General features: G+C 39.1%; 1 protein-coding gene and 1 long non-coding RNA gene across 3 annotated transcripts in view; one reads left to right on the top strand and one right to left on the bottom strand.

The window, feature by feature from the left end:
* LOC124115107 (islet cell autoantigen 1-like) overlaps positions 1 to 25251 on the bottom strand; it is a 353911-nt gene that overhangs the window by 41405 nt on the left and 287255 nt on the right. The window lies entirely within an intron of this gene.
* Positions 5977 to 25251, top strand: part of LOC125372341 — an 85049-nt gene continuing 65774 nt past the window's right edge. The window contains exon 1 of the long non-coding RNA XR_007218079.1: positions 5977 to 6268. This is a non-coding gene — a long non-coding RNA (uncharacterized LOC125372341). The remainder of the gene's footprint in view (positions 6269 to 25251) is intronic.

The following is a 25251-nucleotide window of genomic DNA, read 5'->3' as shown; positions in this document are numbered from 1 at the left end:
AGTCTGTTTTATCATTTCACGTGTACTATCAGATTAGACGTATTCTTAAAGAAATTAGTGCTCCATTACCGCAGGATTGAGCATGGAATTCCACAAATAATCCATACAATAAGAGGGCCTTCGAACGTATTTGTAATGAATTTAATGTTTCTACGGGTAAAGATGACCCGACCGTATTAAAGGAGCTAGCCATGGTCTAGGTGTTCCATACAGTGGGCAAAAAACTGTTAAAGAAGAAAGTGATATTTTAGCTAAAGAAATGGTAAAAAAAACCAGTAGATCCACTTAGGTGGTCACATAGAAGCAAACTTTGTGTAAGATTACATAATATTTTCTTAAAAACTCATAATTGGTATCACAACTGGCAACTTTTTAATAACGATTGGACGGAAGATATTATGAGTTTTAAGAGTGGCTTGCCTTATATTGTTACAAAGTTTGTGCATCCAAACGATACAGCAAACGCTTGGAATGAATTTCTTATGATAAAACAGAAATAATTTTACTCACTCAGGATTTTAAAGAGTTAATGAATCAATAAGAACTTATATGTATGGGCAATTCTTGGTGCACAATCCCAAACACGAACGGGAATAATTGGTTCTGGGACAGTGCTCGATGCGCAAAAACAGTTTGTAGCAAATGTATAGAGGATGCTATTATTCACCAGTTGACATACAATCTTCTAAAAAGCGTTATCAAGATGTATTACAGTACGCTCAATCCAAAGTAGACTACGTTTATGCACCGGAACAATACATGTCTCCAAGTAATATGGAACTTAAGATCGGTCAAGTGATCGGTTATAATAATCAACAAAAACCAGGTATAAATTCAGATTTTAATACCTAATTAATAACGCAAACAAACACAGGCGAAACGGGAATAGTCAAGCCACAGTCACCGAAAAAGCCATCTACTGATGCACAACCATCTACTGACGCACAACCACATATTACAGCTAAAAATCAACAACATATCGATGAAAAAACAGCGCTTATAGTAGGTGGAGTCGCGGCTGGTGTACTTCACTATTTTTACAACAGAAAAGTGCATTTTGACCCACAAACAGTATCTGCCAACAAAACATTTGACCACAACCATCATGTTCTAGTCTGTTGGATACAAAAACATAAGGAAAATCTAAGTTCGCATTGTTCTACAATGGGGCAGTTTGAGGGTCTGGCCACTAAATAATGGCTGGGTAATGTACCATTTTCATTGTATGTCACTCTTTGTTACGTTTGATGTATTTATTAAATTATTTTTTTTTGGGGGGGGGGGGGGGAGAGAAAGATAAATACCTTCTTTTGGAAGTAAATAGCCTTTCTGTACATGATACCTAGTACTAGTAACCAAGGCATGCATGTTTGCACACATCAGCATTTTGATAAATATACTCACACGCAAAAGAAACGCAATTGGTTTTAAGCAAATAGGTAACAAACACAGAACCATAAATTGATACGAGTTTTAGCATGTAGTGTAGCCTGATGGTGTTATCAATATTTTTGGTTCCATTTTGGAAGCCCCAAGTAAAAACGCAACATAAAAAAAGAATCGCCAAAACGCACCATATCAATGAATATGTGGGTGTCATGCACCCATTTCTCGCGAAATCGAAAATGCACGAACTGTCACGAACTGTAGTGGGTATAAAACTGTGGCCGATTCTTGGACCTACCAATCCTTGGTCAACAATGCCACGCCTAAATCAAATTCAGAGAAACCAGGCTATTGGACGTTTGGAAGCTGGAGAGCCTGTCCAAGATGTTGCCCGTCATTTCAACATTAACATAACCACAATTTACCGTCTCCTGCATCGATACAATGCTACAGAGACCACAGATGACCTTCCTCGGAGCGGTCTTCCTAGGGTCACCACACCTCGACAAGATCGGCAGATTACCCGTCAACACCAGCGACATCCGTTCCTAACTGCAAGTGAAAGTGCTTGACAGACCATAGGAACACATAATCGACACATTAGCCGGGACAGAGTCATCACAATTGGCGTCATCGTGAGTGGAGGCGTGTCATCTTCTCTGATGAAAGTCGCTTTTGTGTCTCCCATGCAGACGGAAGAGTCAGAATTTGGCGGCGTCGAGGTGATTGTTTCGCTGACAGAAACGTTGTGGAAAGGGATCCATGGGGTGGACCTAGCGTCATGATATGGGCAGGGATTGGACTGAATGCGAGACTTGGACCCATGTGCTTTCTGACTGTTGGTCAAGGTCGGGGACATGGCGTCACAGCTCAGCGGTATATCGACCAAGTGATCAGACCCCATGTTGTTCCATTTTTTGCACAACATCAACAACACATTTTCCAGCAGGACAACGCTCGTCCCCATGTTGCCAGAGCTACCATGGCCTTTCTGCAACAACCGTGTTCTACCGTGGCCAGCCCTCAGCCCTGATCTGAACCCCATCGAACACTTGTGGGATGAGGTTCATAGGCCTCTGGACAATGTGCGCCCAGTCCCTACAACTGCCGATGAACTACGCACAGCTGCTCTGGATGTGTGCAGGAGGATCCCTAGGGTCTGATCCACTCAATGTACAAAAGATGTGTGGCAGTGATCAATGCTAATGGTGGTCACACCAGGTATTGACTGACATTTTGGGTATTGACCCGAAACTGTGTAAGCCCTTAACATTTGAAAAAAACAATTATGTCATCTGCCTTTTAATCCATTAAACTGTCTTCAGTCAAATTTTTGTCAATCTTGCCCTATTAGTATTACTTGTCTTTACTGTTGAAAATAAATAACATGTATACTGCATACTCGACTTGCGTTTCTTTTGCGTGTGAGTATATATTACTAAATAAACTCCTAGCCAGTGTTCAAGGTAATCTTTTGACCCTTTGAGTATGTATATTTACTCAATAATATTCTCATTGAGTAATGCATAACCAGATTTTTAAATCACATTTACTGCAGATCTAAACCTCCTGGCCATGGACCAGGGAGAGTATGGATCACATTCAGGTACTGGTAATACTGCTAAAACCGCTGAAGTTAGATTTCTAGTTTCGAAACATGGGTGCCAGCTCATGACATGTCCACATGCTACTGTTCAGAAGTAGTTCACCATGACCTATTTCTGTTGCCACACAACACTGTGACCATGACCGTATCTATACTCAACAACAAAAGTTCCTGTAACACCAATATTTTAGTGTATTTTTCAAACAAGTTAAGTTTGGTTTTCAATATTGTTGTACATGTATGGAATCAAGTCACAAAAACGCAACTGCTACAGAAAAGCATGCATTCTATGCAAAAGCTGATTTTTATGCAAACCCCATGCATTTCACTACGCAAGAATGGGTATAAAAACATGTGTGTTAATGGGATTCCATATGCATTGTTTAGCATCGTTTAGCATCGTGCTGAGAACCATTCAGAAAAACAACAAAATTACACAATATTTCAACATTACAAAATGCCACGCCTGTCTGAAAATGAGCGTCTGTGAGCCATTGGTAAGCTTGAAGCAGGATCGAGTCAACGTGATGTTGCAAGACAATTTAACATCCACAGAAACCCCATTTGGCAAAAGACGAATGCAGTCAGAGACCATCCTCGGAGTGGCAGGCCACGCGTAACCAATAATCTACAAGACAACTGGATTTGAACAAAACACCTACAAAATCGATTCCAGCCAGCAACAGAGACTGCAAGAAGCATCCCTGGCCTTCGACGAATATCTTCACAAACCGTACGTCGTCGCCTCAGATGTGCAGGGACTGTTGCCAGAAGACCTGCCAAATGGCCCATTTTGACAGGAAACTACCGTCAAGCACGTCTACAGTGGTGCAGACAGCGTCTATGCTGGACGGCCATGCAGTGGGGACAAATTCTATTCACTGACAAGTCTGGTTTTCACCTCAGCCACAGCGATGGACGGATTCGAGTGTACCGACGTCGAGGTGAACGTTATGTCATTCATTGTGTCATAGAAGAAGATCGGTTTGGGGGCGGCAGCGTTATGGTATGGGGTGGGATTACAGCAAGACAGAGGACCCATTTGATAGTGGTAGAAGACGAGATCATCGGCCCTGTTGTTCTGCCGTTTTCGTGTCGTCATGGCCTAGGCATTACCTTACAACATGACAATGCCCGGCCTCATATTGCTCGACTTGTTCAGGATTCTCTTCAACAAAACAACGTGAATGTCATCACCTGGCCGACTCGCTCCCTTAATCTTTCACCAATCGAGCACCAATCTCTCACCAATCGAGATGGCTCGGTGCCTTTGACGTCAACCACGTGTTCCACAGACACTCCAGGAACTTCGAAACATGCTCCAGCAGATATGGACAGATATCCCACAGGACTTTGTGCGACGCCTGGTCCATTCCATGAGACGAAGATGTGTTGCTCGCATCACAACCAGAGGTGGACACACATGCTCTTGATTTGTAAATTGACATTTTGGCATGTACATGTTTTTTATGAAATCATGCATTTTCTGAAGTCAGTATGGCAAATTAAACCATTTGAAAACTTACAGGAGTCTTTAATCTGTTGGAAACCGAAATTGTTTTTGATTTGGTAAAAATCATACCTTTGCATTTTATTTAATGTCACAGGAACTTTTGTTGTTCAGTATATATACTGTAAAACGTGAAATTAATGCGTCTCCAAAAGAATGCAATCGCTGGCCCATAGCCAAAAATGCGGTTCAATATGAATGCGACACCCCTGCCTCTCAAGCATTAGTGGACTTCTATCTAAAGATGTCCTCAGTCAGGTTTAGAATCGTCACCTTAATCCAACCTTACATTAATCCAATCACACACCAAATAGCACCGCCTTTTAGCGCCGAGTAAAGCATTTCGCAAAAACAATACATGCGCGCTGGCTCGTGTCGGCCTTTGATGCAGTCGTAAAGAACAAAGGGTGGCGTCTGTCTGGACTTGAAGGTGTGATCAGTGATGACATAAGTGAGTAGAACTCTTGTCTTGACCCCAGCAGTGACAATTCACAGGATGTAATTAGTGTTTAAATGACATTGTTTATATACTTTATATACAAGTGCTGCTCAATAAACAGTGGTGTGTAATACATCAGTGTATGTCTAAGTTGGTATTTTTGCTATCCAAAACGTCTTATTGTTGATATAAATGCAACGTTAAAAATGCGAGCAAAGACCTCTCGCATTTTTCGGATTTAATTCACGCTCGCGTTAATTTCAAGATTTACAGTATCAATCACACTCCTGAGGAGATTACAAGATCAGAAAAGGTCCCCAGTAACCCAGACCCAATGCTTGCTGAATGTGTTTGTTCATTGCATGGCTGATGTTCCTTATAATATCAACTAAAAAATTCTGATGATGCAGCTGCTTGATGATACTACGTTTCTGTTGAATTTGGTGAGGTACAGTTTATGGAGATTGTATATGTTTATCATCGCCCCTTTGTAGTTTCAATTCTATGTAGATATTTTGTGTCTGAGAGAAGATCATAAAAGCTGTCATGTCAAATTTCCTATGTTGTCACTAAGTTTCAAGAAAAATATTTCATGACCAGTGCAAATATAATCAAGAAATGTTAACAATTCTAGAAGAGGAAAACCGGTTACTGACAATGCAAAGTTTGACCCAAGGTTTCACAGTGTCATAACACAATCAGCCAGCTTCTCCCTCTGCTGTGGTGGGAAACTCCCTCATATGATAAGCCCAAGGTATGGCGCATGTACACATACAATGTGGGGAACATAGAGCTCTTCAGTCAGAATGACAAACATATTCTCAGTGATGCATGCCACCATGAAAAGCCATCACACTTTGTAAAATTTTATGTCATTTGAGAATCATATAATGTACTAAAAACTTGTAGCTATATTAAACTGAATTCAGCTTTGATGTCTTTGCAATGCCAGATACATCATGCTTATGGAAACATTACATTCTTAAGAATAGGGTTGGTTAGATGCATAAGAAAACATGTGATCTGTAAATAATTATGAATGGGAAAAGAAATTGTTAATCATGCAAGTAAAGGTCTTTTGAGAAACACAAAACATTTACTCTAAGGTGTAATCGATTCACTTTTCTTGACATCCCTCAAAAACTTAAGTGGACCCTTCTTACACTCTGCAAAACAAACATTACCACTTATCTAAGTTTCAGTAGGGAAATACAGTGCTGACTACATAACAACTGAACTAAACAGAGATATACAATACACAGTGTATACCAGCGAACTAGGTGCCAGGCGACAGACTTGGAGGAGAACAAAGGAGCTGATAACACAGGTGAGTGCAGTTATTCACTTCCCACCTTGGAGTAAAATGTTCAATAGTCTCAACATTTTTTTTGCAGCAAATACTTACATACATTCTATACAGGGTCTTACCTTGACTTACAAAATGGGTGTTATTACAAAATAATTAATTCTAGGGGTCCTTGGGGAAATATGAGGGTCCTGTAAGTAATGAAATGGCATAGTGTACTCCACATTTTGAAAATCACTTTAGAGTCTGAGATGAATCAACAATCATGTGGACAGTGGTCACGATTTATTGATAAAATGACACCCATAACTGCTCTTGATGTGCTGTACATGTTGGGACACAGTTTATTCTTTTCTGCGTCCAATCTTGACATTTGTGCAAACTGGACACACATTTGTGCATCACGTAAAACCCTGCTATAACAGTGTTGAACATTCAGTGGGGTCCTAAAGTGTCCAACCCCATCCGACCTCAGTCCCTTTATAAGATTTTAAAAAAATCCTAGATCTTTTACTTGTTACTAGCAGGAACTTGTCACTTCATTTCTACAGCAGAAACACAGTGCCATATTTGTTTTCATCATGCACACACATTTGAAACACATGAATCAGAGTGAAAGGAAACACACTGAAGCCAAGCTACTTTAGTAGTATAGGTAATGGGGGTTCTGCCGCAACTCCACTGGAGCCAGATTCATATACCTACACTGCTACTACAGAGGGAATTTTTTATGCCAAAATGATGATGCGATTCAACGATAGTCATGAGTTGTATTAAACGAAATATCAATATTAATTAATAATGAATAAAATTTACTATAGCCCACGAGGATATTGGAAAGGTGTAGGAGCAATAAAAAAATTAGCGGCTAAGGTATCTAAAGATGTGGCCAAGGATTGGTTAAAGAAACAAGCGATGTGGCAAATATATTTACCGGCACCGCGTTATATACCGAGGAAGAAGTGAAGTTCCTCAGGCTGACCTCTTGTTTCTTCCCCACGATAAGGTAAAACGCAAAACGTATAAATACGCTTTAACAGAAGTGGATGTGGCTAGTCGATACAAAGAGGCTGAGCCATTAACCTCGAAAGATTCAACAGAAGTAGCTAATGCACTGAGTCGCATATATAAATGCGGACCACTAAAATGGCCTAAGCTATTTCAAGTAGATCCCGGTCGCGAGTTTATGGGATCGATAACTAAACTGTTAACAAAGCACGATGTCGAAATCAGGCGTGGTGAAAGAGAGGCCCACCGCAGTCAAGCTATCGTCGAAAGATTTAACAGGACATTAGCGGAACGTTTGTTTGGCTATCAGTATGGGATTTAAATGAAATCCGAGCGATTGAGATCAACCGAATGGGTGACACGATTATCAGCCGTTGTATCAGCGCTGAATAATGAAGTAACAAGATTAATAGGGAAGAAACCATCCGATGCTATTAAAATGAAATCCGTGACTTCTGAATCTTCAGCACCGAGGAGAGGCAAAGAACGAAAACTTCCGGATAGAGTAAGGGTAAGATATTTATACCAGCCTGGTGAACTCGAAGGAGGCCTACGTCGCGCAACCGATCCCATATGGTCCCTTAAGACGTATAACATTAGTCGACTGGTTACGACAGAAGGAGAGCCTATTCTTTATTATCTTCAAGATGGACCGGGTAGGGCATTTGTACGAGAAGAGTTGTTCATAGTTCCCGAGGGTACGGTATTACCACCATAACCATAAGCATAGGTAGTTACACCATCCTTATCAATCCATCTCTTTGTATCTAAGGGGGATAATGATGTCTTGTTCATTCTTAATCCATATATCCTATGATTGTAACTTCTTAAAGAGTTCATCTCGTGTTTGAACGTTCTACCGTTGAATAATGATTCTTTATACTGTTCGCTTTTGATATGCTTTTTTACAACATACTTCTTAACGCCCTTAGCTTTTCTTATCCCTCCATTATCGGACTTCTTTATAGAATACATCTTAGGTCTTAATCCGACATACTCCGCTATAGGGGTCCCAGCACATTCATCCTTCATCTTACCTAATACCTTTTTATTTACTACGCTGTGCAGTGGATTATCTTTTGGGTAATCGCTCGTGTCGTACATATCTATTTTTTCTGCCATATCTTTATACACATCCTCGGTTTGTATTTCCATCAACAAAGAATCTGTGTCGGTATATAACACCTCGCATCTATCGCCGTATTGCTTCTTAAGTTTGTTGTAATAAAAGTCATACATTAAGTGTTTTGACAAGTCGAGAATACTCATACCGACGTACACCGGTCTGTTGAATTTTATATTACTCTTCTGCATATGTAACGCGGCTAAGTCGTTATCGAATATCTTGCTTCTGTTAAAAGCCGGACTGGCTATAAGTTTCCTGAGTCTTTCTTCCTCATTAGATCTGACTAATTTAACATCAACACGATTCCTTAGATTCTCCATAGTTTTACCAAATACTGAGTTATTCATGAGCTTATAAAGATTCTTTTCGAAATCGCTGGTAGCTATCTTTCTTAAATCTGTGTTCAACCTTATATAGGGCTCCATCCAAGGGCTTTGATCAAACTTTAGAACTCTGTGTATTTTCTTAAGTTTCATACCTAACGATAGATATAACTGGAGATTTCTGTAGTCAACTATATATTTTGTCTTATCCATGCAATTTGGTACGAGTTTTTCTACGTTAGCTAACCTACTATTACCCATCAAGGAGCGTTGATATTCTGACATCCAATCTTTATTAACCATTAATCTTTCGGGAGCTAGTGGATAACTCTTATGGTCTTTATGTAACGAACTTGGATATTCCAAGTCAACTTCTAGTATGTACCCTTTTTTCGCATCATTCACATTGATATCATCGACCCACTCAAAACCACCCGTGGGTAAAGGTTGACTCATAGCCCATCCGTACAAATTGTTAGCGTCGAGATATAATATGTGCGTGTCGGGTTTACTCAGATCGTATCCTTCCACTAATTTATTATTAGCCTTAGAATACCTTTTTGCTGCCATCGATATACCACCTGTTAATCCTTTCTCAATAAACAAGTGCATATCGTAATCGGTGAGTTTTAGTTCTACGCCGGTCTTCTTCAACAATGCATCCCACGATAGTCCGGGACTGAAATTGTACCATGCTGGGTCCAAGCCGTATTGTTTTAAACATGTCTTTCTAAATATCTCGAATATATCGGCGAGTAACAGTACATCGGTTTTTAAGTAGAGATCGCGATAATCGCCTAAATTCTTACAACCTAATTTATCCCACACCGTCAGAGCGTGTTCATAATCGGCATCTGTTATTTTAGATTCTGTTAAGTTACTATAGAATGATTCAAGGGGTGGTAATTCAGTTTCTTCGAATCCAGACCAATCATCCATATATTCGTAAGGATATACACCTTTTCTCAGCAACAAATGACGAGTTATCTTATCGGTATATTTATTTGTTATCGCAAAGTCATCGGGATTGTTCGCATTAGCTAAATTGTCCAAGGAAGATAACAGAAACTGTACGGAGTCTATAAATCTAAGCCAATTACTTTGCTTTATTCTGGATTTCCCATCCTTGTCCCTATAATGTATAGGTTTAGTCAACGAGAACGATATGTATTTTTCCATATTATTAGGAATGCACCTTAAACCGCCGTCGGTCTTTGAGATAGCTTGCATGATGAGATGTGAATCGTATCCTCTAAGGTTATGAAACACAACGGGGATGGGTATTGTTTGAGAATTCATTTTTAGTTTCAAGTTACACTCGTCATGCGCGGCTCCCCGATAATTACCCGTGACGTGGCAATGATCTCTTACGGAATCCCCATCCAGGGGTTTATTACAAACGTGACAACTCGTTGACTTCTTATGGGCCCTCCAATCATCCCTCGTCATACACACGGGTTTCTTACACGATACATTTTCCCTTATTATTCTCTCTTTGTTTTGTAGATATTCTAGGAACTTTCCCGCTGCATCGGGACCTCTGTAAATCACGGGCGCAGGGGTCCGGAAACCGTCATATGCGCCGGACATGTCCGATTGGGAATCTCAAATGTCCGTTTTAAAATATTGCTTACCGGACATTTTAAAAAGTATTGTCCGGACATTCTTAAATTTTGACCGGACATGATCAACAGTTAGGACTGAGCAGTTTCTGTCTGCAGTTGCAACACAATGAAGATTAACTACACTGACAAGCTTTGTTTGTTTTGATTGCTGTAAATACATCGTACCTACATGATAGTCCAATCGGTCAATCACTGTAATAGGCAATAAACTGAGTTGACACTGATTAATCGAGGATTAATTACTGAGAACATCTTGTTAATTTGAGTGAAAGGTGTTTACAACTGTACATTAATACCTTGCATCATCGATGTACCTCATTATCCTCACAATGCTACGATACGTAACCTCAGACAAGAAGCGAAAGCGTGACGACAGCCAGTCGACCGATGCAGATCAGTCGAGCGGATCTGCCAAACCCTCAAAGTCTGGACGATCATTTTGTAAGTCTTGGCTAACGGCTTTCACTTGGTTGACATACAATGAAGATTTGCAGATTTTATTTTTTTCAGTAGCTAGTCGTATATTGAATCTTGATTGACCGCCATTTTGCTTTCTCTGACGATCGATATCCAATTTTTTTATGGTCAATAATTAAGTACAGATGAAAAAAGTATTCAAATAACTATTGCTATCAACGATATTTTAGTATTTGTGATTAAATTATCTGTCTTGTTTTTAAAAAAATCTTTAGTTTAAAAAAAAACTTTTCCCGTGAGGTCACGTGATAACCAAATATGGGATAATAGTCTCGATCCAAATGTTACAACGAGTACACTTGAGCAGACTCATGAATATAACTCATGAATATTAATTAGACCGTTCACTACGTTAATAGATCGTTATTATAACAGAAACAAACGTATGTTTTCCATGTAAATCTAAAATGATATTATTTGTTATTAATTGTCCGGTGAATTAAACAATTTAAATTGAAACAATTCATAATTCATCATATTATGAATACGTAAACTTGTAATGTGTGTGAAAAGTCGTACTAAAATACGCTATTTGAAGGGGGTGTGGCCTAAATGCAAATGTCCGATTGGGATTTTAAATTTTCCGGACCCCTGCACGGGCGTGTTTGTTTTCCCATCATACCTTACAACTATATATCCAAACCCACAAGGAATATGTTCTTGAGTTTTGTACGTAAAACTACTATCTTGATTGCTATGGTTGGTATTTTCTATGGGTTTGATAAGCGCTTCGAAGTCGGCGTAAATTACGTACGGTACTGGCATTTGATTACAATAATGTTCAAATTTTAATATATTTTTTCCCTCTTTAGGCATATCAATCCTGATAGCGGTCTGTCCAACACCTCTGCAGTCTTCTTTATGCGCTTCTAATAGATCTTGTCTGCTGTACCCATGTAGGCATCTTTCGCAGAAATATTTCTTTTCTTTATGTTTTGTTTGATCGTATAATAGCCTGTTTAAACTCTTTATCCACGTATAATGATATTTTCCATCTTTTTTGATCAGAAATGAACTGATTCTAGGGATATGTTCCGGAGCGGAGCTAATCCTGTGTACAACAATTCCTTTAGAATGTCCGAAAACATTTATAGCTAAATTATTTTGCTTTTCCACCTTATCAATTTGTGATATTGGTGTAGGTTCGTCTATACCATCGAAGTTGAGTCCATCGTTTTGGGGATAGCTAGAAGGTCTATTTGCAATTTTAGAATCTAAGGGGAACAATGCAGATCTTATCATCATTCTTAAACAGTCATCAGATTTATTTTTTTACGTTAATTGTGGCTTTTTTCTTCTTATAATATGGGGGTAAATCTATATAAGAACCACCTTTGAAGGGCATATAATTTGCTATATCTAAATATAAACTATCGATTTTATCCACACCCCAACCCGAACCTCTATTAGTCCAGCGTTCTAAAGTTTCTTGTATCCTCTGAATTAATGTATCTAATGATGCGTTTATAGTATCGGATTCGGTTATAACTTCTTGATTGCTACGGAAATATGGTTTCGGTATATTCGGTGCTATCGTCTGTGTAACCTTTACTCAATAACATTTTCATCGTCAGCTGGTATTTTATACTATGTAAATCATCTAACTCCTCGTTAATTTTACTCCATATGATGGGCTTAATATCGTTAACATCCATGTTGGAATTAATATCCATCTTCCAACCTCTTAGATTTTTACCAACGCCAGCGGATATGGGTACAAATATTAATTCTTGTTGTTTATTCTCATCATCATCATTATTATCTAGTAAAACGATCAATTCAGCTCTTCTCATTCGAGAATATCCATGTAGACCACGTTGCTTTGCCATAGCCTTCAACTCTCTGACAAAAACCATTGTGGTTAAATGGTATATGCAAAAAGATTCATTTGTCTAATTGGTTGTTTTCATATATCTTAATACGTATTCTCCCCAACCTATTCCTCTCATTGATGTAATCTCTCTTCCTAGCATAAATAATCTGGTTCCTGACCCTATCAGCACCATGTTCCTTACATAAACAATAACGACCTTTGACCCCTATCCCGCATACAGAACACGTATAGTTTATGTTTCCGCTCCTGATGTAAAAATTGTGTATACCAGAGTAAATTTCAACACAGCGTCGATTCCATAGAGTCTTCTTACCCATGAGTGTAAATTTGCAATTATTCATTGTTATACATCTATCATATCATTTGTCTAAATGCAAATCACATCTACACTGGTGAGATATTGATTAGGCTATTTATAGATTAGCTAACTAGGTCATGGTTTATGCATAGCCACAGCTGTGGTTATTATGAGTAGTCATGGTATAGCTGAAAACCAATACAGCAGTCAATCCCTTAATCACAAATTTTACCTTGCGGTTCTTTTGTTCCTCTGACGGTGTATAAAACTGACTCATTGTTGGTCTCGGTATTGGGTCGAGTTTTTTCCCATAAACGAGGTAGTATTCGTGCATGGCAGATTCGACATCCTTAAACGTTTGAATTGAATGTCCTTCCTTAAGCAGTTTTTCATGAATAAAGTCTAATCTCTTCATTCTCTGCCGCGTATATTGTGACTGGGCTGCTTGGAGTTGTTCCATTGCTTCGTTATGTCGTTTACGTTCCTCTTCAACTTCTTTAGCGTTTGATTCTCTCATACTAGAAAATAAAAAATTACTCCCCGAAAAAGCTAGAGCATTAACAATAGCTCCACCGACCATCATCGCAATTGTTGCCATATGTTTAATAATATAAAATATTCAAATGTTTAATTAATTACTTCATTATGTCTTCCGGGATAAGCCCTTGTTTGATGAGCATATCCTTTGTTGCCATTGCTAATCCAATATCCAGAACCATCATTCCTATATCAAATCCATTAAAATCTAGCTTGGGAGGTGTGGCTTTAGTAATCATTTTAGCCATAAGAGCATAGCCAATGGCCAAGCCGGTGACCACCGCTGAATGATACGTTGCGTTTACCAACATTTTACCGTCTGTAACTGGAGTAGTCATGCTTCTTATAGCATTATATGGGGGCTAACCTTTAATTGAACTTGTTGTTGCATCGGGGGTGACGTTTTCTCTTCTCCGGTCTTATAAAAGAACCATACAGCCGCTATACCAGCAACTCCTACAAGTGCCCATGTTTGAATCGGATTAATATTTGAATTATTTATTAATTTCGCTTTGCGCGCCAGTCCTCCCTTTCTTCCTGCAGCTATTTTTTGGGGGTTCTTAGTAACTCTGGGTTGTTTTTGTGTTTGTTGTGGTGGTTCCTCATTCACTAGTTCTTCTTCGTTCACATGTTGTTGCGTTTCCGCAATCTGTTGTGCAGTTTCGTTCACAATCTGTGGTGTCACCTGTTGATTCTCCATTTATATTATTAAGTGGGCACGTATGTTTAAATTGACAATACCTAGCCGTTATTAAAGCTGTGGTGAACGGAGCTAAGAACATTCCGTATCTATGATAAAACTCACAGCTCACTGAGCTTATAGCGTGTTCGATGAATGGGTCTTTCTCGAGAGACTCGCATAAATACAGGCGATGTTCTGCCGGGATGGGGAGAAACGTACTAGCTAGGACTGTGTATAGTTGTAATATAGCCGACCCTATCGTTTTAGTCATGGTAGCTCCCAGTCTAGACTCGTAATGCGAGTACAGTTTTTTAATTTCTTCATCGGTCATGTCATCAATTTTTTCGATGGTATAATTTTCTCCCAAATATTGGGAACATTTTCCACCGGCTACCAAAGCCGCGAGTCTTTCTCTATGTTTATCTAAATATTTATCAACATGTTGATCTGCATCAGATTTTTTGAGCATTTGTTCCATGAGTTCGTCGCATTCCATAATGTAATACCTAAGGAGATATTTAAGTCTAACATAATATAATATGGCATATCCAATAAATCCCGTAATAATGAACTGTTGCGAAAGAATGATGATTTCGAACCACATTTTATGTCAAATTAACCGCTAATGTTCAATTTATCGTATTTTTGCTATAATTTTGCTATATTTGCTATAATTTTGCCACATTTGCCATAATTTTGCTATAATTTTGCCATAATTTTGCTATAATTTGTTAAGCAATTGCATAAGCAGCTGGTTGATCGGTTTTTAATACGAGTTTACAGTGCTTCGTTGCTGCTAACAGTTTTCTGACTTTATCTCGTTCGGGCTTGGTATAAATGACATCATTTTCACGTAAACATTCCTCGAATGAATCTCGGTCTTTGCAATGAAACAGTGCTACCCATTTGGTCTGCTCTCTGAGATCTTTCAGGACAGAGTTGTATTTTTGAGTAAGTACCCAAACGCTATGTTGAGTATGCCGTCCGGAGAATGCTAAATACGAAAGCATATCTTTCTTTTTTGTGAGTTCTTTACTCGCGCTGCAGTCGTTATTACGAAAAGGGTTGATTCTCCTTTGTATTTTTCGTGACATACTCGTAAACAGTCTTGTAAACGATCGACTCTGTGTACCCCGTCGTCATTCATTACCCAATCTCTCGATAGGTATGTTTTATTAACGCTTATAGTCGGGCACAGAATAATAATATGATCGAAAACGTCCCTATAATGACTTTCTAAAATATCTAGAATAAAAGCTGTTTTTCGTCAACCTGTTTGCCCACATATGATAACGCAGTGCTGATCTTTAGGTAAAAGATTATCAATAGATTGCTTGCACGAACCGCCCATTCTGTATATTAAGTTGCGCATCCATAATCACGTACAAATATATGTTTAATTTACCAGCCAATTCCTGGAGCTTCGTTATCTGTATAGTAACACCCTCGCTAGCATTTTCTATTCTCCTCCCACTCCCGTGTAGTTGGTCATCGTCCGTTGTTCGCATGTCTAGCCATAGCGCGTACTTCGTGGTGAGGTATTCACCCATCGATACACTCCCAAGAGACAAATCTTTCACGACCGCGTTAACTTCCGGGGAATGTTTTATAGAAGGAAGTTTTTTAATCTCATCCCACTGGTGATACGCTAGCATTCCTTGACTATATAGTTGATTAGGAACGCCCTCGATAGTCAATTCTACTTTAGTAATCTTGGGATTGTAGAACTTCTCGGTATTTCGGAGGGGTCCTCGAACAACATTAAAATACCCTTCAACGACCTTGTGGGGACGTTTAGATTAATATTCCACATCGTATCTTTTTTGTCCCTCGTGATCTTTCGGTGTCGAAGCACGCGATCGTACAAAATGGCTAAACTTCCCGTATACTGGTTCGAATTTGTCTGGCTAATTCGGGATCCGTTATCATATCGTCCTCCAGCGAGATATTGTCAATGGAATAGCTAGCATCTTCAGCAGCTCTGATTACTCTGACGTAGTCATTAAAAGTGAGTTCGTATTCAAACCTATCGCCTAGGGATGCTTGATAAAAAGGCATGTGGGAATCTAGTAATTCAAAGTCTAGGGGAATATAGAATCGGTTACCTAATGCGTCGGCAACCGCGAGATCTTTTACGAAGGTACCATCACCATTTTCAGCGCCAACGCGCAGTCTCAATGTGTTCTTATTACAAATACCTTGGTTCCTCTAAGTTTTCCTGCCCTTTATCCGTTCTCCAGAGATCCATGTAACAATAGTATACATCGCTATCGTCGATACTCAAAACCTCATTACCGCTAATTTTAATGGCGATTTTCTTAACGATAGCACGACCTATGTTCTGAACGGGCTCTCTGTTAATGTCGATAGAAGTCAAACTAATCGTAAATGCTAGTCGGACAGTTCCCGGAACTAACACATCGTGGGCGCCGAGATTAGGAAAGCGAACCAGAAGCGTTTGATTCTGATCGATGGTACTAGGGTTATTAGTTATAGTTACAGACTGACAAATTGCTTTGACCCCTAATGGATCTCGAAGTCTACTTTGTGGGTTTAACTTGCGTCCGTATTGCGAAGACATTGTTATATTGAAATTATATAACCATATGTTTAATATAAAAATGGGTGATTTTGATCTAAATGACTTTGATCTAAGTACCTTAGATGATCCGAATCCAATCGAAGAGGGTACTGATGAAACCAGGTTAAGTAGTCTTAACGATGAACTTTTACAATCAAACGTCAATGATTATTACGATGCCTTAAAAGAAGATAAAAATTATGTTACCCCAATAGGTCGTGACTATTCAAAGTTAACGATAGATGGTAAAGGAATATTGCGAATACGCGGTGAACCCGATATTGATCTTATGCATTCTGGTACTCGTAAACCCCTAGCCTTGTCTACGATAGCCAATAAACACGACACCGTGTTTGTTCGTGATGAATTAGGTTTTGTGGACTACGGACGAGCAAAACTTCCCGCGAAGACTACTAAGGTTCTTCGAACCGTGCATGATGAACTCAGTAACACAGATGATTTGGAAGCAGCCTCGATGGTGGCCTCGAACGGACTCGGAGAAATCTTAGATACCTATTACGATAATTCCACGTTACAGGTACCATCCTCGGAGTTTAGTATTAGGGAATTACGAGGTCTTGACAAGGCAATGCGAACAATGCGGGGAGAACTGATAAATAATATAGCCAAGATATCCGAAATCGACAAGCATATAGCTCAAGAGAAAACAAAACTTGAACAGGCGGGCGATGAGTTCAGTAGACGCCGCATAGCGGAAAGATTATGTAACTTAGAATACGAAAGATCGGCCCACATCGAAGCAGCTTCCAGTGATAGAAAGGCACTTCGTTCGCAAATCAGTCGAATTCGAGAAACTATCGATCAAGTCCTCAACGATGACACTACACTGGCCGATAAAATTAAAACATTGTTCAGAGAACAGGGAATAACCATTGCCAGTATTTTAACTGCGTTGGGATTTATTATATCGACTTTGACTCTCGCATTAACCGGTGGCACAGGTGGTACAGGTGGTACAGGTGGTGGTGGTACACCGCCCACACCGCCTAGTGATGGTATAAAAGAGTGGATATAAAAGCATTTAAACACAATAGGTTCAGCACTGGGAAAGCTCGCTGATAAAGCCGCGTCTGCACTTCCTGGTATAATAGGGAGTGTAGTTTCCTGGCTATTGAATTTATTAGCTAAGACCACCACTTGGCTTAGTCAAAACTTGTGGGGGTTGATCGTAGCAATTACAGGGCTCTTGTACGTATCCGCTAAGAACTATTTAACCAAATCAGTTCGCTAACCAAGTCATGAGTAAACCAACCGCGACTCCACCTAATACAAGCGCTGTTTTTTCATCGATATGTTGTTGATTTTTAGCCTCAATATGTGGTGGCACTTGTGTTTGTGCGTTAGTAGATGTTTGTGAAACATGTGGTGTTTGTGGCTTGACTATTCCCTATGATTGTTTGCGTTATTAATTCGACGTTAATATCTGAATTAATACCTGGTTTTTGTTTATCGGTAGCGATAACAATTTTATTATTATAACCTATCACTTGACCGATCTTAAGTTCCATATTACTCGGAGACATGTATAGTCCCGGCGCATAAACGTAGTCCACTTTGGATTGAGCGTACTGTAATACATCTTGAAAACGCTTTATAGACGATGGTATGTCAACTGGTGAATTAATGGCGTCCCCCACATTTGCGACAAACTGTTTTTGCGCATCGAACGCCGTCCCAGTACCGATAATGGACGTTCGTGTTTGCGATTGTGCACCGAGAATTGCCCATACATATAAGTTCTTATCGATTCATTAACTCTTTCAAATCCTGGGTTAGTAAAATTATTTTCCGTGTTAACATTAAGAAATTCATTCCAAGCGTCTGTTGTATCGTTTGGATGCACAAACTTTGTTATAATATAAGGAATGCCACTCTCAAAGTTCATACGATCTGCTCTGAACTGTTTACTCGACAGAGCAAAGCCTGAAGGGATCACACCCGCTTTAATTAAATAATCGCTTTTATCTTTAATAGTTCTTTGTCCATTGTACGGAATACCTAGACCATGGCTAGGTCCTTTAATGCTCCAATCTTTACCCGTAGAAACTTTAAATTCATTACAAATACGTTCGAAGGCCCTCTTATTATAATGATTATTTGCGTGATTCCATGCTGGATCCAGCGGTAACGGAGCACTAATTTCTTTAAGTATACGTCTAATCTGATAGTACACGTGAAATAATATAACAGACTTATATAGTTTAAATCCTGGGGCATTAACAGATACGCCACATCCCGTTGTGGCACACCATATGGCAAAGTTTAACTGATTCTGCCAAAATTGCATCGGACGTGTAAACCAATCGTCAATCATTTTATCGTTAGTTGCCGTGAAACTGTATTTTTCAAAGATATCGTGGAATTAAACGGTAAACTCAGCACCAGAGGCAGTTACTATAATCGATTGATTAGTAATGTAAGTTGATTTCATATTTAAGTTATGATATAGTATCATTGTATATTTAATATGTATGTTACACTCCCGGGAATAACAAATGGTCAGTCTATTGAACTGCTTCATACTATCCATAACTCGGATGGACAACTCGAAGTAGCTCTATGCGACGTAACGTATTGCCGGCTGTGGACCAATATAAGTGCTGCGAGAGGTAATAATAAGATATGGATATTAGATGAAAAAAATATTATTGAAAAATTAATTATTATACCTGATGGGCATTACAGCGTATGCTCACTCAATGATGAAATTTTTAAGCCTAATGGAATTAGTCTAACACAAGATGAGTCGAATGGGACAGTGAAAATCAACACTGGAGAAAAAGGTGTATGGATTGTAGGGAACTTGGATTTACACGCGGAATTATATCAATATACAGGTCAACATTTGATGGAGAGACATTGACGATTTAGTTCCCTATAAAGAGTTGTGCATCAATCTTGATCAAATAAGCACAACGGATAATATTCAACTAGAAAGTCCTTCAACTCTGCTCAGATCTATTACAGTGAAAAATGAAAAATATAATAGCGGTAGAACGGAATCTTTCTCGTCATTACAGTATAAAAAATTAAAGCGGGGTATTATTTCAGACCTCAAAATTTCTGTATTAGATGTAAAACACCAACCTGTACATATAGGATACTTAAGTGTAACACTCCATATTATAAATAATGGTTGATGCATCAGGCCCTGGAACGCTCAGACAATGTAATACAATTGCTCTTTCCGATCTCGGAGACACAGAAGGATTCGATAAACCCGGTAGCAATGGTAAGTTATACGCTTTACACTTACACGATAATGTATACAAGCGGAAAGAAGTTACATTCACGGGTAATCTAGAAGATTTAAGCGATGTCGACGTTAGTAGACTCCTTAAAAACACTTCGTACAATATTATTCGCAACGGTGAGAATAAATGGACTATGGTCGAAGCAAACATCGAGTGGCTATTGAATATCGTCATTACCCCACCTTATGTTATGATGGGTAAGGGACATAATTTAACTAAGATAATAAATAGTGGCATCGTACTCGCGGCTTATATCCCGTCAAAACGAAAAAGTGTGTTAGTCTCTCCCCTGCCAGAAAACCCATGTCATATGTTATATAGTCGTCCGGCGTTAAAAAATGTTAGTTTACATTTGGTTACTGAATTCGATGATATTAAAGATAACTTGAGTGCAATACCTAATATTTCTACGCTTATTATTGAAGTCTTGTTCGGAGATGTACCGGAAGATGCCATTGAAATATTACCAGGTCTATCGATTAAATGGCTCAAGAAACACGAGCGTCAACGTTGCAGTATTATTCATTACGGAGCATCACCCGTTGCAAACCTCGAGGGGGTCCAAATTATTAAAAGTGACAGCATTTCTCTTACTAAGATATTCTTGCCGTATAATATACATTTGATAAGGTTGATGTATACTCTCAAAACATTTAAGCAAGACCAATTAAAGACTATTATATATTCGTAATATACACTATGAGTTTATATCCGGCGCTCGATGAAGCAATTGAAAAGATGGAAACTGTTGATGGATTTCGATTACATCAAATAAGCGACATAAAACATCGAATAGAGAAGGATAGGGAGTTGAGACTTGGATTGTATAAAAAGTATCGCAGAGCCGTGAATGCTCTCGACGGAGTTGACACCGCTCTTGTAGCGGCTAGCATGGGACTCGGTGAAGCTGGTGTTGGTTTACTATCAACTATAATCGCCGCACCTATCGTGCTCGGCATGGAAATAGGTGCCGGAGTCTCGGGACTGGCAGGAATAGCGATAAAATTCATTTCTCGTAGGTTACAAAAGAAAGCATTAAAACACGATAGTATTCGGATACTCGCCGAAGCAAAGTTGAACAGCATTGAGGATCATATTTCAACAGCAATGGTCGATTGTAAGATATCCGAGGATGAGTTTCGTTTAGTGTTGTCAGAACTCACCAAATACAACGATATGAAGCAGGAGATTCGATCAAAATCTCGTAAGACCAGTGGTATTAGCGAAGACGAGAAAAAAAAATTCATAGAACAGGGGAGGCAACAAGCGTGTCAGTTATTTTGTGCCAAAACCAAAGAACTGGTTGGAGATTAAAAATATCATTTGATCACATTTAGACAAATGCTTACATAAATATATATAATAATGGAGATCGAAAAAACTATTAAATGGAGAGAATTACCACAAGGTTTTTATTATATCAGTGATGTCAAACCAACCAAATACGGTTATCAATTGTTTCTTATCAATTTACAAGAGAGGTGTAGTTATATAGTCTGGTCTCCTAGTAAAATGAACGAAGAACTTAATAAAAATGTTGAATATCGCTTTATTGATAAAAATAATAAAGAATATTTTTATTACCATTTAGACTCATCTAAAGCAATGATTGGCCCCAGGTATTGGTGAGCTAGAGCCAATTTAACTTAATCTCATGACTATCGTTGAATCGCATAGTCATTTACACATAAAAAATGCCACCTGTAGTAGCAGTATAGGTATATGAATCCGGCTCCAGTGGAGTTGCGGCAGAACCCCCATTACCTATACTACTACTTTATATATAAAATAATTTAATTACCAAAGAAAGTGAAATAACAACTAATAAGATGAAACAGCCCCAACCACACTTCTGTTTTAAAGCCCCCTAATATTACACAGAAGCATGAACCATTTTGACTTTACCAAATTCGAAAACAGCTGTCCTCACTAATAATAATATATATTTATCTTTTGATCCCTAATGCTGTAAGTGAGTGTGTTAGCCTAATGCTGTGCCTAATGCCCTAAAATAAGCATTTCTGGTTTAATGACTTCACTTGGAGCTGGGGAAAACCTATACCTAAGAAACTGTTAAAGCAATCATATGTTCATAGTCTTGTCATACTTTTTATTCTTTGACAACAAGGATTTGCTTAAAAAATACAGATTTGCTTAAATGCACAATTAGTGTTAGCTGATCAGTGTTGCTGTAACAAACTGGGTAGATTTCAAACAATAGTCTTCCTGGTTAATAATTCAAAGAAAATTAGATACCTGTATTTCGTCATCATACTAAAAAGTGTTTAGATTTTCAACAGACGTCCTCTTCACCATTATTAATGCTTGCATTGGTATATGGCTTCATATGATTAAACCTCGAAATTGAATATCAATATAATCCATTCACATCGAAAATTGGACAACAACATAAAAAAAAAAGTACACCCAAGTAGAAGTTCCATAATGAAACACAACGAACACATAGTTTTTAATAATAATAATGAGTGCATGTGTTAGGTGCTGTTTTCCATCCACTATGTGGTTGCTCAAAGCATACTTATTACAGATTCCAGGATAGAATAGGTCTTCAGCTACCCATGCTTGCCGTAAAAGGTGACTATGCTTGTCGTAAAAGAAGACTAACGGGATCAGGTGGTCAGGCTCGCTGACTTGGTTGATGCATGTCATCGATCCCAATTGTGTGGATCGATGCTCATGATATTAATCACTGGATTGTCTGGTCCAGACTCCATTATTTACAGACCACCGTCATATAGCTGTAATATTGCTGAGTGCGGCGTTAAACAACAAACCATCCAAACAACCAACTTATTACAACGGTCAATGGATTAGTGTGCACTCAACAATCATTTTCAGCTGCCTGGTGAAAATACAAACCAAGCTGCCTTTAAAGGTTAACAGCCACATTGTCAACTCATCCTACCAGATATCCATTCACTGCTGCATGATCAGAGTCACAGAGAACAAAGTCACTTGCACAAAGTGAGTGAGTTGGCTTTAACGCCGCCTTTAGCAGTATTCCAGTCATATCGCGGCGTGTCAGCTTAATGTAGGAGGAAAGCCCCAAGTGATGCATGTCTCAGATGTTTACCACTTTGTTGAAACCCACGAGCAAGGGTATAGTGTTGACAAACCTAGAAACATAATTGGGGCGAACCAGGATTCGAACCCACAATGATAGGTTTCTGCTTTCTAGCATCAGCCATCCCAGTTGCAGAATATTGGGGTGGTGGGTGGGATGGATTATATTGAAGTAGTATACTTGGGTAACACTGGATAGTTGACATTCTAATGAATTGTTTTTAAAGATACATGATTCCCATGAGAATTTGGCGTTTTCCATAAATCCGGCAGTTTGGGGAACGTAATTGTACCAAATAATCATCCTTGTTGCTTTGACCAGTTTTGGTGCATATTATCCCGAAATCACCTCAAAAGGAATGTTACGAGAATAATGCCAAGGACATCAAACAATAGTTATCATTGCTATCAATTCTAAGAATACTACCTCTATTACATCTTTGAAGCCAAAATACAGGATTTATGGCAGTCACACTAACTAAATTTTCAGATTTTCAACAGACGTCCATTTCACTGTCCATTAAACACAATTATTTGTTCCCAAATAGCACTATAGCATACCAAGCTATGACCTGCATAATGGCGGGAAACCACTAGAGGTAGCTGAATTGGGGAGTTGGGTGGGAGTACTCCTGATGTTATAGAGGTAGTATTCTTAGAATTATTAACAATGATAACTGTTGTTCGATAATTCTTGTGAATCCTCTACCTCTATTTTACATCTTTACTAGAATATACCAGAGGGACCCAGCGGGATCTGCCTCCAGTAACTCCCTGTGTAATTGACAGTAATCCTCTTCTGGAAACCATTTAATCACTGATTCTAATCCTGACCCAAGATAATTTCCTCTGAAATTTCTCTTGAGGACTTGAAAATCAGAATGCATCAAGAATCAGTCAAATACGTGATACCTTCAATAGAATAACCGTTATATTTCCGGTGCTGACGTCACTTCCCTTACATTGGATAACGACGTTTCTTATGGTCTATTTCTACCAAAAGACGTCATTTCCTGATTAGATGGGCCTTGTACTGCTATCACCTCACTGACGTCACCTCCAGTCATCTGTACCTAGTTCTTGAAGCAGTTGGTACTAGAGGTGCTCATAACCCATCTGACACCTAATAGACAGGATAATCAAGGGTGCATCAATCTGATGCTGCCGGTGTCGGATCCTCTGATTTTGTGAGCTGAGCAGGAACCAAGACGGGGAGTGGAATTCTGTGCCTGTGTATAACTCGCTGCAACGGAAGATTTAAGATATAAAAGTGGCTTCTATGTGGGTCTGTAGCCAAGAGAAAGAACTTGAGAACTCTGATTGGAGAAGCCTGACTGGGTGATCCACTGTAGGCCCCAAGACAGGAATAGTAAGTGTCTATGGCCCAACGGACACATGGTGGTAAACTGACTTTTGGCTACAAAATCTGGGAGCGATCTTAAAGTAATTGAAGTCCAATGTTGATAATGGGTCAGACTAGAATAGTCCAGAGCATGGAGTTCTGAAACTCTTGCCATGGCTAGGAGGAAGAAGGAAGGAGGAAGGAGGAAGGAGGAAGGAGGCTTTCCTGAATTTTTGGAGTAAGGTGGCCTTAGGGGCTCGTAAGATTCTGTTAAAAGTGCCGATAACACAACAGACAGATTCCACTTGGGGATGATACGAGGTGTGCGAACATCTTCTTGTAGGAAGGATCTCATTAGTCTATTTAAAATGGGATGTCAGATGTCCCATGTCAGAACTTATTGTCCTGACGTAGATGTAGTAGAAAGTCTGCTACCATAGGGATGGAAATTGTATTAGTTATAATCCCTTGTCATCTTCTCCGCTGGATGTACTTATCCCTCCATTGTCATATATAAGGGAGGATGAAGGTCTCGATGATCTTGCCACAGCTTCAGAGGCAAGTCCAGAGTACTTGGATGTCTGCATCTTTTGTGTGATAACTTCCAGGCGGTTAGATGTAGGCTGGGCAGATTGCTGTAGAATATGTTTGAACTTGGCTGTCGTAACAGATCTCAATGGAGAGGTAACTGGAGAGGCTCTTCCATTAATAGACTTAATAATCTGGGGAACCACACTCTGCTGGGCCAGATTTGTGCCATCAAGATTATCATTCAATGCATCTCCTCCACCTTGTGGATGACCTTGTCAAGG

This window comes from Haliotis rufescens, unplaced genomic scaffold (genome assembly GCF_023055435.1).
Source record: "Haliotis rufescens isolate VD_foot unplaced genomic scaffold, xgHalRufe1.0.p SCAF_4, whole genome shotgun sequence".
Lineage (NCBI taxonomy): Eukaryota > Metazoa > Mollusca > Gastropoda > Lepetellida > Haliotidae > Haliotis > Haliotis rufescens.
The sequence above is the reverse complement of the archived record's forward strand: the minus strand, read 5'-3'. Positions and strand labels throughout refer to the sequence as shown.